Below are 26,336 nucleotides of genomic sequence, written 5' to 3' on the forward strand. Positions count from 1 at the left end.
GGTGGATGATTTGATTACATTACACCAGAGTAAACAGAACTGTGACTATGAAATCTTTCAATGTTCAAGAGCCTCTTGAACCTCCTTTGTCAGGAACAGCAAAGATTCCGAAGTCTGGATTGGCTTCAGTCTGCAAGTGGAGCATAATTACTGAATTTGATTGATTCTTAGATACGTATCTTTTCACATTTAACATCTCTGAAATTAGGATGTCTCTTCTGATCAATGGTGTCTTGTAATTGCTGTTGACCAGGTAACAGATAACACAGGCCAGTGACTGCTTGCATAGGAGCCAACGACCTGCTTTATATTTCTAATGGTACAAATGGACAATGGCCACTCATCAACTTTTCACTCAACAAACAATTCAAGGAGCAATTCAGGAAGGAATACAATCTTGGCTGTTTTCTGGAATCTTCTGTTGACACCTTCTGAAAAGAATCAAGAAAGGAGCTGTATTAAAAATTGGGGGTTGGGGGCTGGAGTCATTGGCTCAGGGGGGGGAAAAAATCCTTGAAAGAACTGTTTAAAGAAATCCTGCCTAACTGATACCTCTGGCAGCACAGAGGATGATTGTCTTTGGAAAAACAGGACAAATATACCCAACTCTGCAGTGAAATGCGTTTTAGAACATTGGATTCCAGAAAAGAAGTCTAGGGGAATACCTTAACCTATTTATTTTTTCTTATGCTTTCCTTTTGTATTATGCACAATTGATGTGAAAAACAAATCTATGTCTATTAAACTTTTTTTTTTTTCACAGTTAAGAGTCATCAGTAATGGTGACATCAGCCTATATTCCTGGCTCTGTATTGAAGTAACCTGTTGAACAATCTTGGAAGCACTGAACAAATCAATGATGGCTTCTGGACTCTCATCTTTTTTTTTTTTTTGCTGCATGGCTTTCAGGATTTTTGTTACCTTACCAGGGATTGAACCTGGGCCCTTGGCCATGAAAGCACAGATTTCTAACTTCTGGGCTGCAAGGGAATTCTCTGGACTCTCATCTGAAAGTGATCCCAAGTCCTAGGACCATTAGCACAAGAAACTTTTCTTGTGGTAATTCTCAGAGTCTCAGTGGAAGACCAAGTCCTTTCACTCTGTGGTTCTTTCCTTTGTGCCTCTAAATAAAGATGCCCACTTCCTGCAGGGGCTTCCTTTCCATTACAGCTGGTTAATGAAACTCTAATTCAGTGAATCTCTCTCTTCGACTCTGAGGGCTTCTTTCTAGTATCCTTAAACCTTCCTCACTAAACTGTTCCTGCACAAGACTAACAGCTGAGGGTTAGGAGGTGCCACAAAGAGCTAGTAAAGTTTAAAATGTTCCTTCCACCATTATGAAACAAAAATGTTAAGTAATATGAAAGCAATATGACAGAAAGTGAAGAACTAAAGAGCCTCTTGATGAAAGTGAAAGAGGAGAGTGAAAAAGTTGGCTTAAAACTCAACATTCAGAAAACTAAGATCATGGCATCTGGGCCCATCACTTCATGGCAGACAGATGAGAAAACAGTGGAAACAGTGACAGACCTTATTTTCTTGGGCTCCAAAATCCCTGCAGATGGTGACTGCAGCCATGAAATTAAAAAATGCTTGCTCCTTGGAAGAAAAGTTATGGCAAACCTAGGCAGCATATTAGAAAGCAGAGACATTACTTTGCCAGCAAAAGTCCATCTAGTCAAGGCCATGGTTTTTCCAGTAGTCATGTATGGATGTGAGAGTTGGATTATAAAGAAAGCTGAGCGCCAAAGAATTGATGCTTTTGAACTGTAGTGTTGGAGAAGACTCTTGAGAGTCCCTTGGACTGCAAGGAGATCAAACCAGTCCATCCTAAAGGAAATCAGTCCTGAATATTCATTGGGAGGACTGATGCTGAAGCTGAAACTCCAATACTTTGGCCACCTGATGTGAAGAACTGACTCATTGGGAAAGATTGAGGGCAGGAGGAGAAGGGGATGACAGAGGATGAAATGGTTGGATGGCATCACCAACTCGATGGACATGAGTTTGAGTGAACTCCAGGAGTTGGTGATAGACAGAGAGGGCTGGCGTGCTGCAGTCCATGGGGTTGCAAAGAGTCGGACACGACTGAGTGACTGAACTAAACTGAACTAAATATGAAAGCATTGTGTCCTCGTTTAATTGATGGCATTCCCTCCTCTTTTCTCAGTGGTGCTAAGCCACTGGTGCATCTTGCAATCAACAGCATCTCAAATTAGATGAAATATGGTAACTTCAGCTTTGGAGGGGCATGGGTCAGGGAGCCAGTTAAAGAAGTACGTGAAGTCATTGTCGTCACATATTAATCATTTTGAACTAGTCTATAGCAGGCTGACCGGGTCAATACAAGTTTCTACCTTTTGTCTTAAGCTGTGTGTTCTTAATTGTACTTTCTTTTGTAACCAGGGTATAGGATTTTACCATGGTCCTTTAAAAATTTTTATCTTTTCGACTCTGGCCTGTTGTTCTCATCTGCCAATCTCATTTACAGTTTTAGTTATCCCTTTCTCTAGCTTTATGCCATCTGTAAACAAGCCCAACCTTTATATTTTTATTTACGTCACTAGTAAAAATGTTGAGCAGTTCTGGGACAACTCTGACTCATGGCAGTCATTAGTGAATCCTTCAGGTTTGCATGAACCACGGATTAACTCTTTCTGGACACGGCATTCTACCTATTCATCCAGCTGAAATAAAGCATAGTTGGTAGGCACGCAAAGTTTGATCACAGAGTTGGCCCCTCAACCTTAACTCCACCATATCCTGGCTATATGACCCTGGGCAAGTTACCTGATGACTCTGCTTAGTTTCCTCATCTGTAAAATGGGACAGTTGTTTTCACTTTATAGAAATGGGTAGATGTTTAAATTAAATAGTAATCACAAAACACTTGGCAGAGTTCCTGACATAAAGTAGGCTCTCAAAAATCCAGAATAATCCACGGCTGGAAAATGCTAAACAGAAGAGCATTTATAAGCTATGTTTGGAACAAAACAATCAACCAAGTAAGACTATCATCAATTTGGGGGAAGAGATGGATAATGCTAACATATGTAAGAACATCAGAAGAAAACAATCAGGACTTTCCTGATGGTCCAGTGGCTAAAAACGGTTAGTCCTACCAGTTTTCTCACATTTCGCCATCTTGCTCAGTACATATCATGAGACCCTGTGCAAATGCCTAAGAAAAACTCAACACAAGCTAATTCCATCATTCTGCTGTTGTAAGAGACTTATTTAAAAAATGAGATCAGTTTAGTGTGCATAGTTTTTTATTTATAATTTATAATGACATTTTTCAAGAAGACGTTGATGCAGCTGAAAGTAAAAGACATGTATTTATTTGTGATGGCTCCAGTCTGACTATCAATGATCAACCCTACTTTTAAGTGTTTATGAATAAATACTATTAATGCTTTCCAAGGTTTTACTAGGAATCCATATACGATTGACAATTCTGTATTTTATTGAATCTTCCCTTTTGCCATGTGATGGCAACAAATACTCATCTACCTCCATCCAGGCTTCTAGGAATTATACCATTCCCATGAGATGGCAACCCACTCCAGTCTTCTTGCCTAGAGAATCCTGTGGACAGAGGAGCCTGGTGGGCTGCCGTCCATAGGGTCACACAGAGTCAGACACCACTGAAGCGATTTAGCATGCACGCATGCATTGGGGAAGGAAATGGCAACCCACTCCAGTGTTCTTGCCTGGAGAATCCCAGGGACAGGGGAGCCTGGTGGGCTGCCGTCTATGGGGTTGCACAGAGTTGGACGCAACTGAAGTGACTTAGCAGCAGCAGCATAATTTCTTAAAGATTGATGTTGAGATGTATATAATTGCATCTGCTGGTTACTTTTTATCCTGGATGTATTTCATAGGAGCTGCAGAATTAAACACATCTAAAGCAGCTGGCACTCTCACCACCTTCTCATTTATCCTGGATTTCATTTCCTTATGCGTGCTCAGTCATTTCAGTCATGTCCAACTCTTTGCAACCATATGGACTGTAGCCTACCAGGCTCCTCTGGTGGGATTCTCCAGGCAAGAATACTGGAGTGGGTTGCCATGTCCTCCTCCAGGGGATCATCCTGACCCAGGGATTGAACCTGAGTCTCCCACATCTCCTGTACTGCAGGCAGATTCTTTACCACTGAGCCACTGGGGAAGCTTATAGCCCTTGTCATTCTGTCCCTAAGAGTAGTGGTTTTAAATCTTTAGGGTATATATTGATCACTTGGAGAAGGAAGAGCTGTTAAAAATGTACATTCCCCACAGGCTTCTAGAGAGAGGCTTGGTAGGTCTGAAATGGGGCCTGGGAACATACATTTTTACAGATACTCTAGATAAATTTGATGCATAATCTATGAGAAATACCTTCTACAGAGGAAAATGACAGGAAGTAATTTGTTAATTATGATTTTTTAATGTATTTTAAAATTTATTTGGCTGTGCTGGGTCTTAAATGGGATATGGGATCTAGTTCCCTGACCTGGGGTCAAACCTGGGCCCTCTGTATTGGGAATACAGAGTCTTAGCCACTGGACCATCAGGAAAGTCCCGATTATTTTCTTATAATGCTCTTATATATGTTAGCATTATGCATCTCTTCTCCCAAATTGATCGTAGTCTTGGTCAATTGTTTTGTTCCAAACACAGCTTATAAATAGCTCTTCTGTTTAGCATTTTCCAGCCATGGATTATTCTGGATTTTTGACCTTCCTGATGCTACTCACAAAGCTGATGCCTTTTAAAAATATTTGTTCTTAGTTTGGGGCCATTCCTGTCATTGTTAGCCTGTGTGCTTTGAAAGGATAAGCCCATTGGGGTGCTCTCTGTGCAGTACTCCTTGGCTGGCTTCTTTAGATGCCCACAGAGCATAGTCTATACCCTTATGGCATCCAGCCAGGATTCACTGATAATGAGATAAAGGCTGTGGATGACAAGAGCTCTATGAGCTAGTTATTAGAATACTATAGGAAATTTGCCCGCACAAAAACTGGCCATATACTGGTGCTCTGCCACCTGTGGTTGAAGTGTGAAGGGGTAGATTCAGACCAAAACTGAGGTCACCCAGCTGTCTGTCTGAAACTGCTGATTATTGGCCTTCTCCTAGAGCCATTCCCTGAAGATCCATTTTCCCTTCTTCCTCTCTGGCCCTCTGGACCTTGATACACTTTCCTTACTGCATATTCCACACCGGATTTTAGTTATTTGGTCATATGCCTGCCATTTATTACATTAAACAAAGGAACTATGTTTTATTTATTTAAAACAAAAACAATATAAAACAAACTCTTATACTTTGCATACTACTTGACATTCAGTATTTGTTGCACTAAGCCACAGATAACAAATATTCGACAGGCATGCTATATTCCCAGTCCTATGTTGGAACAGACATTGCTAATGGATCTCAGAGCTCTCTCCTTCTGAACTTAGAAGCAGTTTCAATACTCTTCAGAATGTGGCTTGCCATCAGATCTACCAGAATTGACTAGCAAAATGAAACCTACTTGCCAATTCTAATCAAAACAGAAGTCTTTTTCTCCTACTACATTTCAGTTGTCAAGTTCATTTGTGAAATTAAAAAAAAATAGCTTACAAATTAAATACTTGGAAGTCAAGTTGGTATGATAAATACTAAGGGGAAAGCAAGGGGAAATATACTGGATATAGAATAGCCAGCCTCTTGCAGTTAAGCAGGTGTCTGGGTTTTCCCACTTTTGAGATTCTAGAATGATACTAATGATGTAATAGTGATAATGATACTAAAACTCAGCACCTCATCTTGTGGGATCAGGGAAGTCTGAAACCTTTCAAGTAATGATTCTCCTATACCACAGAAACAGAGCCTACACTTCAGGGAGATCTAAAATCAATGTGTAAGTTGAGAGCTGTGTCTCCTAACATACATCAGGAAGCCGATTGGCACCCTTTGTGCTGAAACAGAGATAAACAAAAGCAGGACCATCTGGGGATGTTTCCTGTCCTCCAACTCCCTTCATCTCCCCTTCCCCATGCAACTTTTGAACCCTGATTGTCATCTATCACTTAACAATCTTGACAGTTTCATTTTGCACTGGTTATCTTTTCTATACCTATAACCTGGCCCAAATGGGACTGCTCTAAAGTAAAACCAGACCCTCCTCATCTCTGCCTCTTTCTTTCACTTGTGGCCAGTATAGTTGCTTTCTCTTTAAGTTCCTGTTTTAGACGTCAGTGATACTGAGAAAAATGCCCCTTCTCTCAACTCCTAGATTGAAGGCTAAAGAACTGAAAGGTACATTTAGGGTATTTATAAGCTCTGAATTTTCTGGAGTCAGTCTCAAAGGGAAGTTGGATCAGGAGGCTGTAATACAGAAATGCTTATTTTTCAGGCCCAACTAGTGAGTGAGATTCTCCAAATCGGCAAGCTTTTACCCTAAAAGTAACTTTTAATTTTACTTCCTTAAAAAACACAGAAAATATATCAAAGACATTACATCCCTGTCTTTCTCAGAAATGGCCTCACTGGTTTGATGCTACCACAGGAACAATACCAAGAATGTAGAGGTTTGTTCACTAAGCTGTGAATGGTACCATGAGCCTCCCAGGAACTACCGTAGAATGTTGGGCAAAATGTCTCCATTGTAGACTTCTCTGGTGGCCCAGTGGTTAAGAATCCACCTGTCAGTGTAGGACACGGGCTTGATCCCTGCTCCAGGAAGATTCCACATACACCACGGGGCAACTAAGCCCAGGAGCCACAACTACTGAGCCCACGTGCTGCAACTACTGAAGCCCACATGCCCTAGAGAGCAAGAGAAGCCACTGCAACGAAAGCCCACGCACCACACACAACCAGAGAAAACCGTAGAGCAGCAACGAAGACCCAAGAGAGCCAAGAAATTCTCCACTGTGCCTCTTCTAGAACTTTCTGAACATTTTATACATGTATATATAAAATCCTGTTTTACACTTGTGGGTTTGTTAAGTGCCATCCCTGACTCTTGTAATGAGCCTGCCTTTGAAAATACATGTTTTCCTTCAAGTTATTCCTTCTCTGTGTTTATGGGCTAGAAAACCAAAGAATGAGTTTTCTTTGGATTGTGTATAAAATAAGAGCTAATCAACTCTGAATGAGGCCTCAAAGACTTCTGATGAATAAAGTACGTTAAATAAGGTGACAACACTTTTGTCATCTAACTGGATTATGTAGAGTCATTTTATATACTTTTAGATTCTTGGGTAGTTGAGTTCTATGGAAAAGCAATTTCTGGATAAAATGTTGCAATTTAAAAATAATTTAGAAGTGGTTTGAAAATTAAATTGGGGGGGAACTTTTCTTAGAAAATTTCAGATATATTTCTTAAAAATTTTAATGGCAGTTCAAGTTTTGTAGCCTATTTAAGTGAACTCTACAATGATTCTTTTCCTAAAGCACAGGAGACTTAAAAAACATGTGCTTGCTTTTCCTATGGTAACTTGTTTACAGAAGATCATGTTGGGTTTTTGTTTCTAAGTGTGCAGTTCAGTTAAGCCTAGAAAGATGAGAGGACTTGCATTTCCAAGAATAAGGCAGGATGAGGATCAGACCAGTCTCCTACTAGAAACAACCAAAAACACTCACTAAAAAAAAAATAAAATTTATAACTTCTTAAAAGCATCAAAGATCAGACAAGATAGTAAGAGGTTAAAGCCCCAGATCAAAGGAAAGCACGGTATCTGAAAGTTAAGTGGTACCCTAAAGCTGTTTTTGAACTAAGGACATTTGCCAATTAGGCCAGTTTGGTTCTTAGGGCTTCTTAGGACAAGGAGCACAGAGTCAAAACCTAGGGCCTGCTCTTCTCCTTACTAAAACAGGAAAAACCCTCAGAGCAACGGGGAAACAAAAGTAAATGTGCCGCCTCCCTCAGGTCCTTACACTGGGCAGAGCAGGACAGATGGGAAAGGTAGGGAACTGCCCTACAAGATACAACTGCAGGTTAGCACTCTCACAGCTTGAAAGCCACATTCATTTGATGACGAAAAATAAATAAATGAAAACAAAGAGAAAAGGAAACCATAAAACCATAAAACTCTCTCAAACTAAAGTGAATTTAGTTTAAAGTGACTTAAAATGTTCCTGTGTGCCTCCTTCTTTTTCAGACACTAAGTTGTGTCTGACTCTGTGACCCCATCAACTGCAGCACGCCAGGCTTCCCTGTCCGTCACTATCTCCTGGAGTTTGCTCAAATTCATGTCCATTGACTCAGTGATGCTGTCTAACTATCTCACTCTCTGTCGCTCCCTTCTCCTCCTGCCCTCAATCTTTCCCAGCACCAGGGTCTTTTCCAGTGAGTTGGCTCTTCGCATGAGGTGGCCAAAGTATCGAGCTTCAACTTCAGCATCAGCTCTTCCAATGAATATTCAAGGACCAATTTCCTATAGGATTGACTGGTTTGATCTCCTTGCAGTTCAAGGGACTCTCAAGAGTCTTCTTCAGCACTACAATTTGAAAGCATCAGTTCTGTGCTCAGCCTTCTTTATGGTCCAACTTTCCCATCCATACATGAATACTGGAAAAACCATAGCTTTGACCATCTGGACCTTTGTCAGCAAAGTGTGCCTGTGTGCCTAGCAAAGGCAAATGAAAGCTCTTTCTGAAGGAAATTAGTGTCATCTTAGTCTTTAAAGACTAGATTCTTTACCATCTGAGTCATATTTGCAAAGCTATGTTTTTTCCAGTTGTGTTTCTATATTATACTCTGGATAATTTCTCCTGATCTATATTTTGTTTTCTAATTTTCTCTTCAGTGTGTTTAAATTGCTTAAGCATTTCTGTTGAGTTTTTAACTTGGTTTATTGTATTTTTTACGTTGAGACATTCTATTTGGTTCTTTTTTAAATTGGCTAAATCACTTTTTATCATCTCCTGTTTTGCATATATTTTCTACTTTTTTCTCTGAATTTAGTAAGCATAGTTGCTTGTATATATTGTGCAGTAATTTCAAAATTTCTTTGGAGGTCTCTTTCTTCTAGTTTTCATTCTTGTTAGCATATGTCCTTGTAGGCATTTTTGACCGTACACTGTTTATTGTCCTAGAGAACTTGGAATACATACCTGTATCTCTCTCTCTCTAGCCTATCAATGTGGCAAAACAACTAATAAAAGCAATGAAATGATTATCACAGAAGTCAGGATGGTGATGTCTCCAGTGCTCAGGAAGAAAGACAAGAGGAGAAGGGTCTGAGGCCCTGGCAATTCTATTTCTTGGCATGAGTGGAGGTCACTGTTATTTAATCACTCAGTCATGTCTGACCCCATGGACTGCAGCCCGCCAGGCTCCTCTGTCCGTGGAATTCTCCAGGCAAGAATACTGGTGTGGGTTGCCATTTCCTTCTCCACTGGATCCTCCTGACCCAAGGACCAAACCTGCATCTCCTGCATTGGAGGCAGACTCTTTACCACTGAGCCTCCAGGAAAGCCCAGGGTGGAGGTGACACACACTAATTACTTTTAAACCATACATATATTTCATGTCCCTTTCCGTAATATCAAATGCTGCATAATAATAGAAAATGTCAAAAGTGGAACTTTCTTGGTGATTCAGGGTTAGGATTCCATGCTTCCATGCTAGGACCTAGGTTCCATCTCTGGTCTGGGAACTAAGTTCCCATAAGCCATGAAGCATAGCCAAAAAAAAAAGTAAAAATCAAGATCAAGAAGCCTGGAATTTAAGTGGTATTCACAGAATATTTACTTAATGAGTAATGAGTTTTTAACAACTGAGAAACAGATTTTCCAATCTGTAGAATATCCTGCCCCCTTACAGCCTGCTGACATTTGACCTCTTCTCTGCTCATCAATGGACTTCCCAGGTAGCACTAATGGTAAAGCATCTGCTTGTCAATGCAGGAGATGTCTTGTGGTTTGATGCCGGTTCAATTTCTGGGTTGGGAAGATACCCTGGAAAAGGAGGTGGCAACCTACTCCAGTATTCTTGCCACATCATTCCACCATGATAATGATGATGGTGGATATTAATACCATTAATCAAGTTCGAAGAGGCCAACAGAGCAGGTTGTGGGGTGAAGGGAACAGGCACTGCATTTTTTAAAAAATTGAAGTATAGTTTATTTACAATGTTGTATTTATTCCACTTTATTTTACATTTACTGAGTTTGAGGTATCTGTGGGAGAAGGCAATGGCACCCCACTCCAGTATTCTTGCCTGGAGGATCCCATGGATGGGGGAGCCTGGTGGGCTACAGTCCATGTGGTCGCTAGGAGTCAGACACGACTGAGTGACTTCACTTTCACTTTTCACTTTCATGCATTGGAGAAGGAAATGGCAACCCACTCCAGTGTTCTTGCCTGGAGAATCCCAGGGATGGGGGAGCCTGGTGGGCTGCCGTCTATGGGGTCGCAGAGTCGGACACGACTGACGTGACTTAGCAGCAGCAGCAGCAGCAGTCGGACATTTAGGTGGTGATTTATATTAGGGAGTTAGAAATTTGGTTTGAAACTGAGGAGAAAAATGAAATGTGAACATGGAAATTTGGGCGCCATAAACATTTATAAAATGAGTTTAAAACCAGAAGAGTATACGGGATAGTCCAGTGGGATAGTCAATATGTTTGTTGAATCTACTTGAAAAGTATGCTCACCTAAGTCTAAGTGCTTTTTCCTTAGCATGTATTTTAGATCTTGAGTAAGAACATCTTCATAAAATATCTTCCTTTATCCAAGATCATACTGGTCTCTCCTTAGAGTAACTACTAATGGCTCAAGTTCAGGATACAGCTTTAATTTAGAATGCTGAAGTTTACTAGGCTTCCTGGTGGTTCCGTGGTTAAGAATCCACCTTGCAATGCAGGGAACTCTAGTTCGATCCCTGGTCCAAGAAGGTTCCAGATTCCAAGGAGAAGCTAAGCCCTGTGCCACAACTACTGAAGCCCATGTGCCTAGAGCCCATGCTCCGCAAGGGAAACTACCACAGCAAGGAGCCTACACACGGCAACCAGAGAGCAGCCCTCACTCACCACAGCCAGAGAAAAGCCCACACACAGCAACGAAGACCCAGTGCGGCCTAAAATAAAAATACATAATTTTTTAAAAAAGAATGTTGGAATTTAATAAAGTCATTTAAGAATGATAGACATGGGGACTTCCCTGGCTAAGACTCTGAGTTCCCAATGCAGGGGACCCAGGTTCAATCCCTGGTCAGGGAACTAGATCCCAAGTGCAACAACAAAGTTCAAAGATCTGAAGATCCTGAGTGCTGAAACGAAGACCTGGCACAACCAAATAAATAAATATTAAAAAAAAAAAAGAATGATAGACTGGAAAATTCTATTAAGAGTATTCTAACAGGTGAATCTTGTACCTGAATACTAATTATGTAAAAAGTTTTCACAAAGTATTTAATGTAGTAACAAGAGTTCTGAGGAGGTCAAGATGTACTCTTCTAATTGATGCTTTTGAACTGTGGCATTGGAGAAGACTCTTGAGAGTCACTTGGACAGCAAGGAGATCTAACCAGTCCATCCTAAAGGAGATCAGTCCTGAATATTCATTGGAAGGACTGATGCTGAAGCTGAAACTCCAATACTTTGGCCACCTGATGAGAAGAACTGACTCATATGCAAAGACCCTGATGCTGGGAAAGACTGAAGGTGGGAGGAGAAGGGGACGACAGAAGATGAGATGGCTGGATGGCATCACCAACTCAATGGACATGAGTTTGAGTAAACTCCAGGGAGTTGGTGATGGACAGGGAGGCCTGCTGTGGTCTATGGGGTCGCAAAGAGTCTGACATGACTGAGCGACTGAACTGAACTGAACAGATAGAAAATTGGTAAGCAACTTTAAAAAATTCAGCATAAAAAATTCCTGATGTTTAAACTTTTTAAATCTAATACTGTGACTTTCAGTTACATATGTCTTAAGTTTTGGCTTCCCTGATAGCTCAGTTGGTAAAGAATCCACCTGCAATGCAGGAGACCTGGTTCTATTCCTGGTTTGGGAAGATCCCCTGGAAAAGGGAAAGGCTACCCACTTCAGTATTCTGGCCTGGAGAATTCCATGGACTGTATAGTCTGTGGGGTCCCAAAGAGTTGGACACGACTGAGCGACTTTCACAGCCACAGCCAGCCATGTCATAAGTTTCAGACTTTTTTAAGCCAGAACCATAGAATTATTAGCCCTGGAATGGATCTTAGAATTTATTTAATTGACTCCTTTAAGTTCTCAAACAGAGACTAAAGAGAGAGTGCTATGCCGTGAGCACGCCACATCATGGCCGCTTGGCCTGGGATGAGCGGCCAGGTTCCTCCATCCCTAGATCATTCTTTCCTCTTTACACCATCCTTCCTCTCAGTGGAATCCAATGTTGCTAAAGTTTTAGGATAGAAATGAATCAAACTTCAAATGAGAGGTTTTAATTTATTTATGAATTTAATGCGTATCTGTGACACTCGGAGCTAGATAAGAACAAAAAGCCAAGAGTGATTAAGATTCTTCCTTTGCCTCATTCTGTCTCAGGCTTCTTGGCGGAATGAATTATCGGAGTCCCACAAGGACAGACCCAGAGGACAGGACAATGACAAGAGTCTGATCTTGAGTAGGATTGCCAGATTTAGCAAATAAAAATAAGAGGCTGCCCATTTGCATTTCCCTGGGTTGGGAAGATCCCCTGGAGAAGGAAATGGCTCCCCACTCCAGTCTTCTTGCCTGGAGAATACCGTGGACAGAGGAGCCTGGAGGGCTATAGTCCATGGGGTCACAAAGAGTCAGACACAACTGAAAGTGACTTGGCACAGCCCAGTTACATCTGAATTTCAGACAAATTATGAATACTGTTTTTTAGTGTATGTCCCAGGTGTTGCATGGGACATACTTACACTGAAAAAATGTTTTCACTGTTTATCTGCAATTAGAATTTAACTGGGAGTTGTGTGTTTTATCTGGAAACCCAAATCTGGAAGTCAAGGACACAGACTTTCAAGCTCTGAGACAGGAGGGAAGCAGATCAAGTTGGCCCCACTAGAGGTAGCTGATGTTTTACAAAATTGCCAACTTCACAACGAGGATCTGCTACTCTCTGTGCAACAGTGGAGTTGTCCTGCTGTGGCACTGCCACCCGCCACATTGTAGTATAACGTGGGCCTGATCTTTCAGGAGGTTAGCAAGGATGGTGGCGGAGGCAGTGGGTCATACGGACACGGTCTCCATCTCCGTGTGTTCTAAAGCAGCTGTGTCTTTAACAGTGCAGACCAATTTTGCCAGCAGAGAACCAGAACTCATTATATAATCAGTGATTACAAAACCAAAGCTAAAATGTGGAACAATACAGTGTTCCCTTACAGAAAAACATAAAAAAGAAATATTCTGCAAGACAGTGTCTCATCCTGGCATTCAAGGTCCGGACCCTGCACACAATCCTCATTGAACAGAAGGCTGAGCGTGAAGTCTCAGGAGACAGCAGGGAGCCTTGTCACAAAACCGGGGCTGAGATATGGGAGGTGAAACGCCAGCCGTGTGGCAGCATCTTGGCAGTGTGTGACCACACACTCAGCAGCAGCAAGATGCCGTACAACACTAACAGTGACTTTCAAGTTCAGCTACAGTGGTCCTAGCAATGCCAACCCTAGACTGTGAGCCTAGGTGTGAAATGATCACCGTGGGCGGCTCAGGGTCCTCAGCTGGAGGCGGTAGGAGTGATGGTAGCAGTGGCAGTGCTGGTGGGAAGAACGTGAGGAGTGACTGGGTAAGCCTGGGGAGGAACACTAATTCATCAACAGTGTTGGGCTATATGGGCTTCCCTGGTGGCACAGACAGTAAAGAGTCCACCTACAATGCAGGAGGCCGGGTTTGATCCCTGGGTCAGGAAGATGCCCGGGAGAAGGGAATAGCTACCTACTCCAGTATTCTGGCCTAGAGAATCCCTGGCAGGTTACTATCCATTGGGTTGCAAAGAGTTGGACACGACTGAGCCACAAACATTTTGAGTTTTCGCTTTTAAAGGAGAAACACTTGGAGACTATGCAAATACTGTTTCTCCTCAAACTTTTGCCTGCTAATTTTAGCAGGATCTTGCCTGCCGCAGTTATTCCTGTGGTTTCTAACGGTGAATTTCTATTTTCTTCATTCTTTCTACATTTATTAAGTGGAATTCTTTTGTAAGGAAGAGCTGTCCTTTCTCCTACATTTATGTATTGACTTACTTTTAAAATATTTATTTTTATTTATTTTATTATTTATTCGCTGCACCCGGTCTTAGTTGCGGCATTCAAGATCTTTGATCTTTGCTGTGGCATGCAAACTCTGAGTTGCGACCTGTGGGATCTAGTTCCCCCGTAAGGGAACGAACCCAGATTCCCTGCACTGTGAGCACGGAGTCTTAGCCACTGGAAAACCAGGGATGTCCCCATCTATTTATTTATTCAGCTATTTATTTATACCAGGATTGGCCCATGGATATTTCTTTTATACTTTGATGCTTTAAGAAATTAATCAAATGTCAGATTATTTCTTAAAAAAGTTCCCTCTTCTCACTCTCATGTTCAATTGTCTATGCCTTTCTCTGGTGTTCCAGCTCTGTTGGTACTGTCAACTACAAATTGGCACTTGCCAAGGGCATTTGCCAGCAACTGAGCAACAGCAACACGGGCTTTTGCCACGTGCCCGTGCTACTGCAGCTGCTGGCCTTCGACACTCCCTGAAGGGGTTTCAGGGTGGAGAGTGAGGCACTCTGTGCTCCAGGGAAACTGGTGAAACAGGTCTTTAGATATTGATATTTTCAGGAACTGCTTTCATGATCCCAGTCCTTGCATTTCCTCCCTGATATCTAGAAAAGCACTAAATCCTTTCATGGTGACATGGCTCCTCATGACTAGCAGAAAGCCTTTTGTAAAACAAGTTCTTGATTGCCCTGAACTCCCCCTTCACCAAAATCTTATATATTGACCTTCCCCTACTGCCTCTTTGGAGCAGTCTCTCAGAGCTCTCTGAGGTGCTGTCTCCCAGGCTGCAGTCCTCATCTGGCCCCAAATAAAATGTAACTCGCAATGCTCATGTTGTGCATCTTTTTAGTTGACAGGACCCTAACCCTGAGATTGGTCTGGCTGTTGAGCCGCTGCTCTGAACAAACGGGAATGAGTGCACGGGGAGCCACCGTTCAAAGGAAGCCTCTTCATGCCGGGCTTGGCGGCAGGTACTGCGAAGGTGTGTAATGCTGCCCTGACTCTCCCGGAATGAGGGGGCTGAAGCCCTGAGGTTCAGGAGGGCGGGAAAGAGGGGGATCCTCACCTCCAGCCATGATGGGCAGGAAAGAGGAAAGGAGTGCTGAGGAAAGCCCGGAGGTTACGAATGTCTTAACAGCTGGCATGTCTCAAGTCGTGTGGCTCAGGTCTGGAGAGAACATGATTACTCAGGTCAAAGTCTCTGTAGAAAACCAGGCATTGGCTGGGGTTAATCTCAAGGCCGCCTCTATAATGGGTATCTGTTTATTCTCTGTGTTGGCCCTGATCTGGACATGCGAGGACAAGGTGATTATTTGGGTGAAAGGTCTCCTTCATGAAACGATCCACTTTGAATGGCAGAAAACAACCCTCTTTTCTTCCAAGTACCCTTGACAATTGTTCCTTTTATAAGGGGTCACACTGGGACTTGGTCATCCAGCCAAAATTGGATTCAAGGGGTGAATAAGTCTGATTGACCATCCGTGTGTCCACAGATCACCTTTACAGTTTAGAACTTGACCTTGTGCATGACTGTCCTTCTGAGTCAGAAGTCCCCCAAGGAGCACCGGTGACTGTCTCGTCAAAAGAGAAGAACCGCTCACTACAGGCTTAGAGTTCCTCATAGATGGAATGCCCCCTCCGTGTGGCCTCTTAGTTTCACTTTTGCAGGAAACATAAGGCTTTTCCTCTGGAGAGGAATTCAGGGCAAGGCAGAATTATACTCTGTAGAAACTTTGGTTTTCTTAGCACCCAGTATAATGGTGTCTGTGTGTTTTCGCCTGTTCCTTGCTGAATCTCATCTATGTACCAGGCCCCCATGAAGAATGCTTTTCCATCACAGTGAAGCTTTCAGAAGTACTGTTAGCCCACTTTCCACATGAAGAAACTGAGATCCAGCAGTTCCCATCACGAGGGAGGGCAGGACGAGGAATGAGATCTCTCTGATCTCCTGTCCTTGTAATCCTCAAATGTTGTGCATTTGGAATTTCTTTCTTGGCTTTAGGTCTTGGGTCTCAACTCCACAGTGCCTGCAGGAATGTACACACGGCCTTCCAGGGAGGTTTTTTCCTCAAAAAGTCCAGACTCTTCAGTGATACAGTTGGTGGATGGGGAGTCAGAACCTCAGAGTTCAATGTTTCCCCTGGGTGAACTCCAGAGTAACAGGATCGGGGCAGAGCACTCCCAATCTGCATTATAATAATAAATTCTAGTTTGTATTTCTTGAGCAGTTACAAACTGCCAGGCATTGGTGTGGGCTTTCCTGGTGGCTCAGTGGTAAAGAATCTGCCTGCCAATGCAGGAGATGCAGGTTTGAGCCTGGGGTCAGTAAGATCCCCTGGAGCAGAAAATCGTAATCCACTCCAGTATCCTTGCCTGGAGAATCCCATGGACAGAGGAGCTTGGTGGGCTACAGTCTTTGGGGTTGCAATGATTCAAACACAACTTAGTGACTAAGTATCAGCAGCAACAAGGCATTGTTAGAATCACCTGATACACGTTATTTTCCCTTAGTACTTCCTACAACCCCAAAGAACAGGTCCCCAGTCTCTTATTCAGATTCCACACAGGCCCCTGGTATGCTTCAGAATTCAAAATGGTTCATATTTGTGAGCGACAAATCAGTGCATATACTGGATTATTGATAACAGCCCCATAATACCCATCTGTTATCAAACACACTGATGTTCCTGCACCACACTTGCAGATAATCATGTTTAATGGGATAAACGAAAACTAAGTCTTACATTAGTAGTTCAGATCAGGTTTTGCCATCAAATGAATTTTGTACAAGTTTACAAAAAAATCTGTTTTTTTGGAGCCCTTTGGATTTCAGAATTGCTACAAAGGGATTGTGGATCTGGAATGTTATAATTCATACTATACAGGTGAGAAAATGGAGGTTTAGCTCTATGAAAAGCCTATCCAATGTCACACCGAGAGTGACAGGGCCAGCGTTTGGACTCAGTCTGCTTCTGCTTAGCCCATTGCATGTGATCACCTCAGCTTGACAGCAAACCTTCATGTGGCAGGAAATAAAGTACTCAAACCTGCCCTACTTCCCTGCCACTCGAGAAACTAGTCATGGGTGACATTCACATTCCTTTTTAATGGGAGTGATGAATACATGTTCTTGTAAATCGGTAGGCCGGAGCACATAGGGGAACACCTCCTCAAAGAGATGAGTGAAACCAAACTCCACGCGTGTTTGGGGAGAGGAGAAGGGTGAGTGGCTTTCTCATTCTTGCTAAGGAAATATGCTGTGCTTTCTGTTTTTCCAGCTTTGGGTGCGTTCTTCTTTGGCTCCCCTTCTGCTCTGGTGAATGGGCTCCCTGACCTTGGCTTTCTGTTCTCACAGGCTCCAGGAGCGCTTGGCATTTCCGCTGCTGCTTCCCCTGCCGCTTGCTCATTCGGGCCTCTTCCTCTTTCCTGAGGTCGGGTCTCTCTTGACCATGTTATTGGCTCCACTGGTCAAGGGCCTCCCCAATCCTCTCATCTGCTGGTGCGAACCCAGGCACACAGCCACCTCTAACTGAACAGCAGAGAAATAGTGTAATTTCCCAGGTAGTGGTAGAGTCCACTTGCCAATGCAGGAGATGCAAGAGATGAGGGTTTGATACCTGGGTTGGAAAGATTGCCTGGAGGAGGACATGGCGACCCATTCCAGTATACTTGCCTGGAAAATTCCATGGATAGCGGAGCCTGGCAGGCTACATGGGGTCACAGAGAGTTGGACACGACTGAACAACCGAGCACACACAGAGAATAATTTCACATAAACACCCTCAGTCTCATTCTAGAACTGAAGGTTTGACATTCTTACTGTTTGAGGGGACTATAGAGGACAAGAAGTGAGGTGTCTCGGTGTGTGTTACTGCTGCTTTGCCAAGGCTCCCGCCTCCTCCAAGTCACCAAGAATGCGAATACTTAGCCAGCTGCTTAGCAAGACATCAGCTTCCAGGGAGCAGAGGAGAAAAGCAGAGACACACTGACTTTTTGGCACTTGAATCTCTGCATTTTGGATTAACTTGGCCTTAACTAAATTATCATCATGGGCCATCCCCTCTGGATAATGAGGAGAGGTTGTGGTGAATTTACACGCACTTGGTTAACTTAATCTTTATATTTTTTCAAAAAAGCATATTGTCCTTCTTTGGAGATGTTGGAAGCATGTCCAAATTTTGGTGGGGCACAGCAATTGCTAGTATTTATTCAGGTTACTTTGCAGAAGGGAAAGGCTACCCATTCCAGTATTCTGGCCTGTAGAATTCCATGGACGGTACAGTCCATGCGGTTGCAAAGTGTCAGACATGACTGAACAACTTTCACATTCAGGTTGTTTGGTGGAGTCTGACATGGGCAGTATGCAGGTCAGGAGGCAACAGTTAGAACTGGACATGGAACAACAGACTGGTTCCAAATAGGGTAAGGAGTACGTCAAGGCTATATACTGTCACCCTGCTTATTTAACTTACATGCAGAGTATATCATGAGAAACACCAGGCTGGATGAAGCACGAGCTAGAATCAAGATTGCTGAGAGAAATATCAATAACCTCAGATATGCAGATGACACCACCTTTATGGCAGAAAGCGAAGAAGAACTAAAGAGCCTCCTGATGAAATTGAAAGAGGAGAGTAAAAAAGCCGGCTTAAAACTCAGCATTCAAAAAATGAAGATCATGGTATCTGATCTCATCATTTTATGACAAATAGATGGGGAAACCATGGAAATAGTGACAGACTTTATTTTTGCAGGCTCCAAAATCACTGCAGATGGTAACTACAGCCATGAAATTAAAAGATGCTTGCTCCCTGGAAGAAAAGCTATGACCAAACCTAGACAGCACATTAAAAAGCAGAGACATTACTTTGCCAACAAAGGTCCACCTAAGGTCCATCTAGTCAAGGCTGTGGTTTTTCCAGTGGTCATGTATGGACGTGAGAGTTGGACTGTAAAGAAAGCTGAGCATCGAAGAATTGATGCTTTTGAAATGTGGTGTTAGAGAAGACTTTTTGAGAGTCCCTTGGACTGCAAGGAGATCCAACCAGTGCATCCTAAAGGAAATCAGTCCTGAATATTCATTGGAAGGACTCATGCTGAAGTTGAAACTCCAATACTTTGGCCACCTGATGTGAAGAACTGACTCATTTGAAAAGACCCTGATGCTGGGAAAGATTGAAGGTGGGAGGAGAAGGGAATAACAGAGGATGAGATGGCTGGATGGCATCACCAATTCAATGGACAAGAGTTTGAGTAAACTCCAGGAGTTGGTGATGGACAGGGAGGCCTGACGTGCTGCAGTCAATGGGGTCACAAGGAGTTGGACACGACTGAGTGACTGAACTAAACTGAACTGACATGGGCAAAGGAAAACTAAATTAAAAATGGATCAGCCCTGTTTAAAAATTTTTATTATTCCACAGTGATCTCTCTCCTTGTGACATCCTATTTTACCCTTGATGATATTATGAAAGATACTCTTTTGTTCTTCAACTTATGAGAAAACAAACCATGGAAAGTAACAGGAATACCACTGATTTTCATTAGGGCTGATGAATACTTGGGTCAAATCTATTAATTATAGAGATCAAAGGAGAATCATACATTTTTACTCTAAGTTCTTTTTTTTTTTTTCCCTCAGAAGAATAGAACCCAGTGAAACCAAGTATTTCCTAACCCAGTAAAGAAATCTGTGACAATCTGTCCTACGAGCTAATTTACTTAGAGTTTTGTGTTTAAATTACACATGGTCTGGTGGGTCTTGCCCTCCCTAGACTTTTTTTTTTTTTTTACCAATTCAAGCCAGTGAAGTCAATACCAGCAAATATTTTCATGGGAACAGTTTCTTCTGACCATGAAGCTCATTTCTTTGTTTACTTTCTGTGGTCACTACACATTCCCAGATTCACTGGTTCCCATCAAAGCCTCTCTTCTCCCACCTTTGATTCCAGTTCATGTTTTCTGCCCTCAACATGGCAAACTTTTGGTGACTCATGGTTTTATATTCAGCTTCCTTGTTTTCTTACTCTGTACACCATCCCTCTGTGATTATCCAACGCTAAGACTTGATTGGTCACCTAGGAGTTAGAGAATCCAATGTGTATCCATCCCTGTTAAGCTCTAGAGCTCAGAACTCAAGAGCCTCCTCTTGGATTCTGTTAGGATGTTCCACAAGCATCTCAAACTCAATATGCCCCAAAGTGTACTTGTCATTCACAGCTGCCCTTCTCTCCATCACTGCCAACACCCTCCTCCTCCTCAAACCTGTTCTTCTTAAACTTCAAGGTCAATGGAAGGTCTCATCATTTTTCCATCTCCTAAACCAGAGTCATCTTCAGGTCATCCTTCATGACTTTGTCATCCTTCATATTCAACCAAATCTTCTTTCCAGCCATGCTCTTCAGTCCCTCTACTTCCCAACTAGCTTTGGGAGCCAATCCCTTCTCTTTTCCACTGACATTGTCTTGGTGTAGACCCTCCTCCCTCACTGTACTCCAAGACCACGAGGCACTAATTCCTACAGCCCTGGGTTAGCCTCACTGCCATCCATCCTAACCCTCACCTCAAAGTAGCCTTCACACATGCTTTCCACTGGAGCTAATTTTCTCAAACACAAATCTGTCTTTTTCTTTTTCACTTCCTTAAAGCTCTTCAAGTATCCTTCTTCATTTACAAAATACAGTCTTATCTCCCTAGCACCATATTCCAGGCCTCCCATGTTCTGGCCCCATCGTCTCCCTCTTCTCTTGCCATATCTTGCCTTGTATGTTTAGATAATCTGACACTTCTCACTGATCCTTGAACATAGCAAGTGGCTTTAAATCTTTGGGTCTCTGGGAACTTCCCTGGCAGTCCAGTGGTTAAGACTCCACACTTTCAATGCAGGGGCTGCAGGTTTGATCCCTTCTTGGGGAACTAAGATCCCACATGCCATATGACAAGGCAATAAAATAAATAAAAATAATACAAATAGAAACAAATGCTTATTAAAAAAAAAAAAAAAACAACAACTCTTTGGGTCTCAGTACATGAGATTCACTCTCCTAGAATTCTCTTTCCCCTCCTCCACTAGAAGACACCTACAAGGTCATTCAATAAACACCAACAGGGGTCTGTTATGTACCTTAAGACTGTCCCAGACAGTGAAGACAAAAATGTGAAGGCATGGTTCTTTTCCTAACCATCCAGTTGAAATATCACTTCTTGAAACTTCCTTTAAATATCCCCTCGGCAGCCCCACCACCTGTGCATAGTAGATCACTTCTTCTTTCTGTATACGTTTTTCACAGCGCGTATGTGATATCATTTTTGTTTGTCTGCCTGGGCTCAGAACCAACGCCCATGGCTTCAGAGAGAGGAAGCGAGTAGTTTAAAGACTACGTAGGCACTGACATCTGTGCAGTAGGCAGAATTCTAAAATGGTCTCTCAAGATTCCTGACCCTTGACAAATTCTATGATGCTGATGAATCTTAGATAATTTTCTGGAAACACAAAGTTGCAAAAATATTAGTATTTTTAGAGAGTTCTCCAAAAGAGTTGTTTGTTAGTAAGGTATTCTCCTCTCCTGATCACTCTCCTGAGCTAGTCACTGTCTCTCACCATAATGAAGTGTTAATATACAGATGTCTGTGTTTCGGGTTGATAGTATTAGTCCAGATCATAGTTACGGCATGAGGATTCTCTAGTTGAGGTGCACAGGCTCAGTTGCTCTGCGGCATGTGGAATCCTAGTTCCTCAACCAGGGATGAAACTCACGTCCCCTCCACTGCAAGGTGGATTCTTAACCACTGGAGCACAAGGGAACTCTCTGCAAAATATTTTTTGACTGAATGATAAAGATAAATTGGAAATTCTTGCTTTAGTTATTTAATCAACCATATTAGAATTTCTCATAATAGGAGGGATATTATGACCTATAAGTAAAAATAAAGAAAGTACATACATGTAACGTGATGAGATTTTGTTTTATTTATGTTTTGCTCTGAAATTGTATGGGAGGCTCAGTTACTAATAGTTGGCAGAGGGAGATTAAAAAGAATCCTGCTGTAACTGTTGCTGCTATAGTTTGTACTTACATAATGTATTTAATTATAAATATGATCATCAATCAGAGAAGGCAATGGCAACCCACTCCAGTACTCTTGCCTGGAAAATCCCATGGGGGGAAGAGCCTGGTAGGCTGCAGTCCACGGGGTGGCTAAGAGTCAGACATGACTGAGCGACTTCACTTTCACTTTTCACTTTCATGCATTGGAGAAAGAAATGGCAACCCACTCCAGTGTTCTTGCCTGGAGAATCCCAGGGATGGGGGAACCTGGTGGGCTGCCATCTATGGGGTCACACAGACTCAGACATGACTGAAGCGACTTAGCAGCAGCAGCAGCATGATCATCAATATTGACTTGTCACTGGGACATTTGGCAACTGTCTTTAGACAAAGGTTCCAGAGGGATCTTTGGTTAGTATCCAGGGATCTAATAGAATGTTAATTCTCCGAGCTACGTTTCAACCTCAAGAGATGTCCCTGGCTGATCTTGCCTTTTAACAAGAGAAAATAGGAGAAAACTTACTTTCAGGAACAAACCTCCAGTGGAAAGTGATAAGGAATTCCATATGATACACAGCACTAGCTCTATTCTGAGTCATAAGTCTTACATTAAACTTTTTTCTTCAAGTTTTATTGAGATATAATTGACCGATAGCTCTGTATAACTTTAAGGCATATAGCATAATGACTTGGCTTATGCATCATGAAATGATTACCACAGTAAGTTTAGTGAACATTCATCATCTCATATAGATACAAAATTAAAGTAATAAAAAATATATATAGTTTTCCTTGCGATGAGGACTCAGGATTTACTTGCAACAATTTTTATATTAAATATATAGCAGCATTAATTATATGTATCATGTTGTATTGGTATTTATTTATCTTATAATGGGAAGTCTGTGACTGCCTTCATCCAGTTCTCTTACCCACACCTCCTGCCCCCAATAACCATAAATATGATCTCTTTTTCTGTAAGTTTGTTCCTTTGTTTTTGAACTATAATGGATGTATAACATTATGTTACTTCTTGGGACACAACATAGTGATTTGATATTTCTATGCACTTTAAAATAATCACCATGATAAATCTAGGTATGATAGGTTTCCAAAGATACCACATAATTATCGACTGTGTTCCCACATTGTACATTTCATATCCACGATTCATTTATTTTGCAACCGAAGTCTGTAGTTCTTAGTTTCCCTCATTTAATTCTCTCCTCCCCCTTCTCCTTTCCTCTCTGGCAACCACCTGTTTGTTCTCTGCATCTGTAACTCTGTACTGTTATGTTGGTTCATTTGCTTTATTTTTGAGATTTCACATATAAGTGAAACCATACAGGATTTGTCTTTCTTTGATTTCTTTTACTTAGAATAACTTCCTCTAGGTCTGTCCATGTTGTTACAAGTGACAAGACATAATTCTTTTTTATGGCTGAGTAGTATTTCATTTTATGTGTATGTATCTGTGTATGTGTATATATATGTGTGTGTGTGTGTATGTATATATGTATATCATATCTTCTTTATCCATTCCTCTCTGGATAGGCACTTAGATTGCTTCTACATCTTGGCTATTATACATAATGCTGTTATAAACCTAAGGGTACATGTATTTTTTCTAAATAGAGATTTCATTTTCTTCAGATAAATATCCAGGAGTGGACTGCTGGATTATGTGATATTTTCTTTTAAAATTTTTTTGAGGAATCTCTATTCTCTTTTCCATAATGGCTGTACCAATGTATATTCCCATCTACAGTGTACAAGGGTTCTGTTTTCTCCATATCCTCACCAACAGATGCTATTTTTTTGTCTTTTTGATAATATCCATTTTGACAGATTTGAAATATCTCATTGTGGTTTTGATTTGCACTTCTCTAACGATTAGTAATGTTGAGCATCTTTTAATGTGCCTGCTGGCCATCTGTATGTCCTCTTTGGAAAAATGTCTATTCAGATCTTTTGCACATTTTTAATCACACTGTATAGCTTTTTTTTTTTTGAAGTTGAGTTGTATGAGTTCTTTGTATATTTTGAACATTAGTCCTGTCAGATCTATCATTTGCAAATATCTTACCCCATTTAGTAGATGGTGTTTTTGTTTTGTTGAGCGTTTCCTCCACCATGTGAAATTTTTAGTTCGATGTAGTCCTGTTTGTTTACTTTTCTTTTCCTTGCCTAAGGAGACATATACAAAAAATATTACTAAGACTGATGTCAAAGAGTATAATGCTTACGTTTTCTTCCAAGTCTAATGGTTTCAAGTCTTACATTTAAGTTTTTAACTCATTTTTATTTTGGTATAAGAGAATAGTCTAGATTGATTCCTTTGCACATAGCTGTCCAATTTTCCCAACACCATTTACTAAAGAGGCTGTCTTTTTCCACTTATATATTCTTGCCTACTCTGTGGTATGTTAACTGCCCACACAAAAGTGAGTTTACTTCTGGTCTCTCTGTTCTGTTCCATTGATCTGTGTGTCTGCTTTTGTGCCAGTATCACATTGTTTTTATTACTGTAGCTTTGCAGTATACTTTGAAGTCAGGGTGGGTGTTTCCACCAGTTTTATTCTTTCTTAAGATTGTTTTGGCTATTTCGAGTCTTTTGTGTTTCCATACAATTATTAGAATTACTTTTTCTAGTTCTGTGAAAATGGAGAAGGCAATGGCAACCCACTCTGGTACTCTTGCCTGGAAAATCCCATGGATGGAGGAGTCTTGTGGGCTGCAGTCCATGCGGTCGCTAAGAGTCAGACATGACTGAGTGACTTTCCTTTTTTCACTTTCGTGCATTGGAGAAGGAAATGGCAACCCACTCCAGTGTTCTTGCCTGAAGAATCCCAGGGACGGGGGAGCCTGATGGGCTGCCGTCTCTGGGGTCGCACTGAGTTGGACACGACTGAAGCGACTTAGCAGCAGCAGCAGCAGCAGTTCTGTGAAAAATGTCATTGGTATTTTGATAGAATGCATTGAATCTTCAGATTGCTTTGAATAGTATGGTCACTAGAATAAAATTAATTCTTCCAATCCATGATATATCTCCCATCTGTTTGTGTCATCTTCAATTTTTCTTATCAGTGTCTTACAGTTTTTTGAAAACACTCTTCTACTTCATTCATTAGATTTATTCCTAAATGTTTCATTCTTTTTGATGCAATTTTAAATGAGATTGTTTTCTTAATTTCTTCATTATCTACGTTTATTTATTTATTTTATTTTTGGCTGTGATGGGTCTTCATTGCTGTGCTGGCTTTTCTCTAGTGGCAAGCGAGGGCTACTTTCTTGTTGCAGCATGTGTGTTTCTCACTGTGGTGGCTTCTCTTGTTGCAGAGCACGGGCTCTTGGTCATGGAGGCATCAGCAGTTGTGGCACGCAGGCTCAGTAGTTGTGGTTCTGAGGCTCAAGAGCTCAGGCTCAATAGCTGTGGTGCGTGGGCATAGTTGCTCCACGGCATGTGGGGTCATCCTGGATCAGGGGTCAGACTCATTGTCTCCTTCATTGGCAGGCAGATTCTTTACCACTGAGCCACCAGCAAAGTCCCTTAATTTCTTCTTCTGATAGTTTGTTGTTAATATATAGAAATGCAACATATTCTGTATATTAATTTTGTATCCTGAAACTCTCAAATACATTGATGAGTTCTAGTAAGCTTTTGGTAACATCTTTAGGATTTTCTATGAATATATATAAATTAATATTAAAATCACCCCAAAAAGATGTCCTTTTCATTATAGGGGACTGGAATGCAAAAGTAGGAAGTCAAGAAACACCTGGAGTAACAGGCAAATTTGGCCTTGGAATATGGAATGAAGCAGGGCAAAGACTAATAGAGTTTTGCCAAGAAAATGCACTGGTCATAACAAACACCCTCTTCCAACAACACAAGAGAAGACTCTACACATGGACATCACCAGATGGTCAACTCTGAAATCAGATTGATTATATTCTTTGCAGCCAACGATGGAGAAGCTCTATACAGTTAACAAAAACAAGACCAGGAGCTGACTGTGGCTCAGATCATGAACTCCTTACTGACAAATTCAGACTGAAATTGAAGAAAGTAGGAAA

The 26,336-nt window shown here is 41.7% G+C and overlaps 1 long non-coding RNA gene across 4 annotated transcripts in view; it reads right to left on the reverse strand.

Annotated features, from left to right (window-relative positions):
* Positions 1-286: 286 nt before the first annotated feature.
* Positions 287-26,336, reverse strand: part of LOC147359131 (uncharacterized) — a 49,871-nt gene continuing 23,821 nt past the window's right edge. For all 4 annotated transcript variants that reach the window (XR_015140548.1, XR_015140550.1, XR_015140551.1 and 1 more), the window contains exons 3-4: positions 24,346-24,446; positions 287-431 (exon numbers count right to left, since the gene is read on the reverse strand). This is a non-coding gene — a long non-coding RNA (uncharacterized LOC147359131). The remainder of the gene's footprint in view (positions 432-24,345; positions 24,447-26,336) is intronic.

Source organism: Bos grunniens, chromosome 14 (assembly GCF_055505025.1).
Source record: "Bos grunniens cultivar Pamir isolate PY7600 chromosome 14, Bosgru_T2T1.0, whole genome shotgun sequence".
In the NCBI taxonomy this organism is placed as follows: domain Eukaryota; kingdom Metazoa; phylum Chordata; class Mammalia; order Artiodactyla; family Bovidae; genus Bos; species Bos grunniens.